The sequence below is a fragment of the Urocampus carinirostris genome, chromosome 10 (genome assembly GCF_059441175.1).
Source record: "Urocampus carinirostris isolate Australia breed hairy pipefish chromosome 10, RoL_Ucar_1.0, whole genome shotgun sequence".
Taxonomy (NCBI): domain Eukaryota; kingdom Metazoa; phylum Chordata; class Actinopteri; order Syngnathiformes; family Syngnathidae; genus Urocampus; species Urocampus carinirostris.
Window position 1 is genome coordinate 13554854 of NC_142358.1, and position 8036 is coordinate 13562889.

The 8036-nt window shown below is 39.7% G+C and overlaps 1 pseudogene; it reads left to right on the forward strand.

Moving 5' to 3' along the window:
- Positions 1 to 1271: 1271 nt before the first annotated feature.
- On the forward strand, positions 1272 to 3205 carry LOC148357789 (uncharacterized; annotated as a pseudogene).
- Positions 3206 to 8036: the final 4831 nt, after the last annotated feature.

Here is an 8036-nt window from a genome sequence, read left to right on the forward strand (position 1 = left end):
TGCAACGAAAAAAATGATACAGAGATAGAGGCTTCCGCGGCGAACTTGTTTGACTTGATTGATTTGCCGTTTCGTGATAGTGTATAGCGGGTGGTACCCATAATTGACAAATTTGCGTTTTTCCGTACAGATTTTCTCGTACGTCGTACACGTCTTAAAATGCATAATAAACGTACTTTGTATGGCAAAACCGTACAGGTTGGCAGGTATGGTGCTGTACTAACTAAACGGGGGTGGGCAATTATTTGGAATTGCTGGCCGCATTGGATTAAACATTTATGGAGACCTATCACTTTTTCTTATTTATAACTAATTGCATACGAATAACCTACTCCTCTTGTCGGTTGAAAATAGTTTGTGTAATATAGTGTAACAATCTGTGAAGCCCTTTGAGACTCTTCGTGATTTAGGGCTATACAAATAAAAATGACTTGACTTGACTTGACATGCATTTGCATGCCACGTAAGCGCTTTGGGAAGTCTTGACTTGAAAAGCGCTATACAAATGCAGATCATTTCATTTACGTATATTATTTTTTATTTGTTTTTGAATCGATTTGTTTGATAAAATTGGTTTAGAAACACTCAAAATTGAAGCAAAATCATTTACACGGTCCTTGTGGCAGCACTAAATTTGATATTTCGTTTTCTAGTTTTTCTGCAGTCAGATTTTTGTAATATTTCCTAAGTATGTTTGTACATTTACTGTAGTTTTATTTTTTGGGGGGTATTTTTGTAGTAGCAACACTATCAGAGGGCACATTGGAACCGAAGAAGAACTGTTGTCAACTGTGCGCAGACAGAAACTTCAGTGTTATGGTCACGTCACAAGATCATCAGGAATGACCAAGATAATTCACCAGGACACAGTCCAAGAGGGCAGGAGGAGAGAAGGACCAAAAAAGAACTGGGCCGACAACATCAAGGAACGGACTGGAGCCAACTTTGCCACGACCCAAGAACAGGTCAGGGACCGTCAACAGTGCATGGAGAAGGCTGTCCTCATTGGTGCCCCGACGATCCATGTCGTTAAGGGATCCGTTTTTCTGCAGTAGTATTTTTGTAGTTCTTTCATAGTATCTTAGTAGTATTTCTGTAGTAATTCTAAAGCAGAATTTTTGCAGTTTATCTATAGTATTTTTGTAGTACTACTGTGGTTGTATTGTAGTATTTCTGATGTGATATTTATTTAGTAGTATTTCTGTAGTATTTCTGTTGGAATATTTCTGTGCTGTAGTCATATTTTTGTAATATAGTATTACTGTAATGGTATGTTTGTAGTATTTCTGTACCTTACCATCACCACAACATCTGTCCCTGGGCGTAGATGGCTCCTGCAGGGTTTGGAGAGACTCATAAAATGGGCGAGGATGAGCTTCAAGCCCTCGAAGTCAAGATCCATGGTTCTGAAGAGGGGGAAGGTGGTGGATAAGTTCAGGTTTTCGATCTCTGGAACTGAGATCCCAACCATTTTGCAACAAGCAGTTAAGAGCCTGGGGAAACTCTTTGACTCAACTCTGAAAGACTCTGCTGCCATCCAAGAGTCTGTTAAACAACTGGCAATGCAGCTCACCAAGGTGGACAAGTCCGGCCTGCCTTGTAGATTTAAAGCCTGGATCTACCAGCACTCTGTTCTTCCCAAAGTCTTGTGGCCTCTCTTGGTCTATGCAATACCGGTATCAACTGGGGAGATCCTCAAAAGGAAGATCAGTGGCTTTCTCCGGAAGTGGCTGGGAGTTCCCCGCAGCCTTACCAGCGCTGCATTGTACGGGACATGCAATACCGTCCAGCTATCCTTCACCGGGCTCACTGAGGAGTTCAAGGTGGCACGTACTAGAGAGGCTCTTCAGTATAGGGATTCCAAGGACACCAAGGTGTCATCAGCTGGGGTTGAAGTGAGAACGAAGGAAGTGGAGAGCTCAGAAGGAAGTGGAGGTGGCAGAGTCACGACTGACGCAGAAGACACTGGTTGGGGTCCTGGCATTGGGGCGAACAGGTCTGGGCTTCTTTCCAAAGACTAAAGTGAGTCAAGCCCAAGGTAAGGAGAGACACCATCTTCTCCAGGAAAAGGTCCGAGCAGGTGTGGAGGGAGAGCGGGTGAGCAGGGCAGTCGGACTCCGGAAGCAGGGAGCATGGACAAGGTGGGAGAACACATTTCAGCGCAAAGTGACCTCATGAGGCATCATGCAAGCAGACTTCCACCGTGTCCGGTTCCTTGTACAGGCAGTTTACAATGTCCCACCAAGCCCAGTGAACTTTCATGCGTGTGAAAAGAGCAAGACACCCCCCTGCCTCGTTTGCTCTGGAAGAGGCTCCTTGGAACACCTCCTCAGCAGCTGCCCAAAGACCCTGGCTGATGGTCGCTATCGCTGGCGCCTTGACCAGGTTCTGAAAGCAGTTGCTGAGTGCATCGCCCTAGCAATCAACAGGAGCAAACACCATCAAGCCCCAAGCAAGGCAGTCAATTTCATCAAGACAGGAGAGAAACCCAGGGCTTGTGCATGGACAACATCAGGACTCCTCCACATTGCCTCTGATTGGCAGGTGCATGTCATCCCTGGGAAACAACTAAGGTTCCCCAGCACATATCAGCAACATCGCTCCGACCAGACATGATAATCACCTCTGAGACTTCAAAACACCTGATCATGCTGGAACTCACAGTCCTGTGGGGAGAGCGCATTGAGGAAGTCAATGAAAGGAAACGCGCAAAGTACCAGGGGCTGGTGGAGGAGTGCAGGAGCAGGGGCTGGAAAGTTTTCTATGAGCCAATAGAGGTCGGCTGCAGGGGTTTTGCTGGACGATCCTACTGCAAAGTCCTAGGACGGTTGGGTGTGACAGGGGCAGCCAAGAAGAAAGCCATTAAATCCGCTAGTGAAGCTGCAGAAAAAGCCACCAGGTGGCTTTGGCTCAAAAGGGCAGATCCGTGGACTGCTACTGGGACGCAAGTTGAGGCCTGATCAACCTCGGCTGGGTCCCCTGGGAGAGAGTGTCTGATGTTGCGAGACCCGAAACATTCAATGAACCCAGGATATATCACTGATGATGCATCCCAGTTGCATCCAGGAGATGTTTCTTTCAAGTCAAGCTGTAGAAGTATTGGTGAAGCATATCATCCATAGTAGTATTTTTTTTCATTTGTTTTATATCTTTGTAATATTACTGTAGTTGTATTTTTGTATTATTTCTTTTAGAGTATTTTGAAGTTTTTTTTCCACAGTAGTATTTTTTGTGAAATATCTGTATTATTTTTCTAATATATCCATTTTAGTATTTTTGTAGTATTCCTGTAGTATTTTTGTAATATTACTGTCGTTGAATTTTTGTAGTATTTATTTTGTATTTTTGTAGTATTTCTATAGTATTTTCTTTCTTTTCCCAATGAAAGCAAAATTATATCTTGGGTTTCTGATTTAAGCAGAAAGATTAAATTTGTCCCCTGCCCACTGCCCGATGATTGCTGGGATGGGCTCCAGCACCCCCGCGACCCTACTGAGGATAAGCGGTGCAGCTAATGAGATGAGATTAAATTTGATATTTAGTCTAGTGGTAATTTTAGAAAACTTTTTAGCATTTCTGTAGTAATGTTTTTGTTGTATTAAGAAATAGTTGGCACCGAAAACATTTTTTAATCTGTAGTTCTTTATTTAGTATTATAAATATTGTCAATAGAGTTTGACCATCTTGGTTTGGTGGGCCTGATGTGACCTATGGTATAAGTCAAGTTTCATTCATAAAATTGTGCATACAATGCATCAAGGATGTGGAGTGAGGTGTGTGTCTTGTAAGGCACTGTCAGATTTACAAATATATGAACCTACATCCTATTCTTCATTTGATTTGCGGAGCAAGAGAGCAATTTTTAATCTGTAACATGGAAGTAAACTTCTTATTGTCTTACTTAGACCTATACATTATGTCTGCACTTTTGAAAAAAAGCATCAATAAATAGGAAATCTTTCATTATGAAACAAAAGTCAAAGCAATGAAAAAAAAACATTACTGGATGGCTTGATAGCTGAGCGCTTGCTAATACTATCACTAATTATCTTGTTTGGGGTGGAGGTGTGGGCTAATTCTGAATCCTGGGTCTCACTATTGCCCTCTGCTATGAACCATGAGATTTGCATGTCTCACTTTACTGCCACCGATGCCCAGCACAGCAATATGTTACATACTACAGTATTTGTATCAATATTATTAATTGTGAAAATTGTGAGGTTAAATGAGAAAGAACCTTAACAATGAATAAATATAACCATTCAATCTATTTTTATTACATATTTCCCTGATGACAGGTGAGGCACAGCCTCCCTTGAATACGTGCCACGGCAACATATTTGAGAAATGTTTGGAAGTATGCAGTGTTCTCGTTTGCCCGCGTCCCCGTCGCCTAGACGCATCATTTTTGCTGGGGACGCATAGTGTTGAATCAACGTGCGTCCCCGGGACGCAACTTTTTTGACACAAAATTGACATTATTACCCAATTACTGTTTTTTTAACAAAGATTTACTCCAAACTTTTCGTCAGGCAGATCCGCCATTGTTGTTTTGGTCTCGCGGTTCGAGATTTCGTCTGCACGCCGATCTGGCAAACGAGATTTCGTTGCTTCGAGATAACGTCATGTTTGTGGTGCTTGTCGTCGAGTGAAGGTTAAGTATGCCTCCGAAAAAACAGTATAAGGTAAAAATCAAAATTGGTCATTTATCAGTGTCAGTAATACGTCGAAACATAATGCAGAGAGTGATAACAACGGCAATAATTCTGGCAAGGAAAGCACGTGTGTTGAAGCGAACAATTCGACGAAAGAAAAGAAACAAAATAATACTCCTAGCAAGAAAAGGACTTTTCTGCCAAAACTGACTCAATTATATTCCTGGTTACGCTATGAGGAGGTTGATAATGGAGGCTACATGTTCTGTGATGCGTGTACCCAGTGTGACAAAAAAACTGTATTGCATAAATCATTTCGCAATATGAACTTTCAGAAGAGCACATTCGATGGGCACCACGACAATGAAAACCACAAATTAGCTATGGAAATTCCGTTGCTGCAATTGGACCTTGAGAAGGCATTACAACTGTGGCGGGACAGCAAACCACGAAGAATATATGAACTGAAAACCTCATGTGATAACTGCCTTGTATTACCAATTAACTGTGATGGTTAAAACTGCATGAATATATAGACTAATATTTCAGCAATACTATTTTGTATAATTTACAATATTGTGAACTGAAAAATCTGAAGTGATAACTGCTTTGTGTTACCAATTAACTGTGATGATTAAAACTGAATGAAAATATATATTAATATAATTATTTCAGCAATATTATTTTGTATAATGTACAATATTTTTGTGAACTGAAAACTCTTGAAGTGATAACTGATTTGTATTACAAATTAACTGTGATGATTAAAACTGAATAAAAATATAGATTAATATTTCAGCGAGATTATTTTGTATAATGTACAATATTTTTGTGAACTGAAAACTCTTGAAGTGATAACTGATTTGTATTACAAATTAACTGTGATGATTAAAACTAAATGAAAATATAGATTCATATTTCAGCAAGATTATTTTGTATAATGTACAATATTGTGGACTGCAAAATCTGAAGTGATAACTGCTTTGTATTACCAATTAACTGTGATGATTAAAACTGAATGAAAATATAGATTTATATAATTACTTCAGCATTATTATTTTGTATAATGTACAATATTGTTGTGAACTGAAAACTCTTGAAGTGATAACTGATTTGTATTATCAATAAACGGTGATGATTAAAACTGAATTAATATATAGATTCATATTATATATTTGTCGCCGATTTACAATTTCAATATAACATTTAATTTTGGGGACCCATAGATATCTGTTGGGACCCATACATTTTTGAACATGCGAGTCCCCGGGACCCATCACTTTTCAGAGGTAAAATGAACACTGAAGTATGTAAAAAAATACATAAATACAGATAAAATAAAAACTAACCTAAAAATAGGGTCTTCTACTAGACAAAGAGCTTTTAATATGTCCAAAAAGCAAAGGTCATCGGTTTTGAGTTTGTTGTTTAACAAAATACAAAATACACAAGTGATGCAATGCGTATTGAACATTGTGAATGTGGACAAAACAAGCCTCCTCAAAATTTCGGGGAAGAAAGATATGTCTCTTGTGATTTAGGGTCTTCAGCTCATCTGGATTTCTGGCTAATGTCTGAAGACCAGGATGATGCTTTACACCGACAAAACCACAACCATATGATGAAGGTGCTGTATCTGGGTTAGATCAGGAAGCTTCTCTTGCAACTGTTATCCATGGAAATATATACATCTGTTTAATGTGGGAGTGTAAGCCCCCACCCAAAATATCCTACAAGAAGAGGGCACTACTGGGTTGTACTTATCCAAGACCAGTGTTGGGAATAACACCGTTATAAATAGTGCCGTTACGTCATGGCATTATTTTTTCAGTAATCATAGCTCCAACAAGAGATTTGTCTCTTGTGACCAAAGACAGAATCTTAAATCTTCTTGAAAAGGGTAACTCTACTCGTATGGTTGCCAAAGATGTGGACTGTTCACAGTTAGCTGTATCGAAGATTTGGACCAAGTACAAACAGCATAGAAAGGTTGTTTAGGTCAAGCGTACTGGTATGCCAAGGAAGACATGTAGGCATCAAGACAAACAACTAAAGGCCATATGTCTTAAAAACAGAAAATGCACAACAAGACAAATGAAGAGGAAGTAGGAGGAAATTGGAGTCAATATATGTGACAGAACTGTGCAAAATCGCCTAAAGGAAATGGGATTACTGTATAGGAAAGCTAAAAGGAAACCATGGTTAACACTTAAAAACAAAAGAACAAGACTGCAATGGGTTAAGGAGAGGCAATCGTGAACTGTGGATGAAGGTTATCTTCAGTGATGAGTCATACATCTGCATTGGACAAGGTGATGATGCTGGGACTTTGGTTTGGTGCCGTTACGGTGAGATTTAAAAAGAGGACTGAAAATCTCCAATAAATGCACAAGTCTACATTGACATTTTGGACAGCTTTCTTATTCCTTCAATTGAAAAAAAGAATTGGGGATGATATACTCATTTGCCAAGATGACAATGCATCGTGCCACAAAGCAAAAACTGTGAAAGCATTCCTTGGAGAAAGACTCTTTTAGTCAATGGTATGATCTGCGAATAGCCCGGATCTCAGCCCAATTGAAAACCTGTGGTGGAATTTGAAAAAGGAAATGGGCCACAGCAAGGCTCTGACCTGCAAAGATGATCTAGCAACTGCAATCAAAAATAGTTGGTACCAGATTAATGAACAATACTGCTTGTCACTCATCAAGTCCATGCAAGCCGTCGTAAAAGCCAAATGTGGTGCAACTAAATACAAGTCATATGTTGTGATTGTTATTTCTTTGTCTGTTTTTCATGCTTACTTGTTTTTTCCTAAGAATGGAGTAATTCAATTTTCCCCCTGTGCTTGGTCTAAAAAAGTAGCATTTAATGACCACCACAAAGTTTTTATTCGTTTCTTTTAGTGTGTCTGAATGCCAAGGAGTTGCAATTTTTTCATGCTTTTGTTGGAGTGAGTATTTATCCAAGACTGATGTTTCCATACTTTTTGCTAGGGGTTGTACTTACTTTTAAAATAGCGTAATTCAACATGATTCCAGCTCGCTTCACCACTAGTACTAAGTACTTTTCTCCGAGTATCCTTTTTCATTACAAAGTCGTACCCATGATATTGTGGCTTGACATCATTACCATGCATGGGTGACATGCTCTCTCTTGTTTTTAAATTTGCGACTATCTAAGGCTTAGATAGTTGCCATATTCTCCTATTGAGAGGTGGCTGCAGTCAAGAACACATTCACAATTACCAAACATTAATTTTCATTTGCTCTTCCCAACCTGACACCGAAAATTAAAACCACAGCACAACAAGGGGTGAGTTACTGTGCCACTTTTTTAGCGGAGAGGCCAAACAGCATACACTGGTATTTGGGCTTTCCT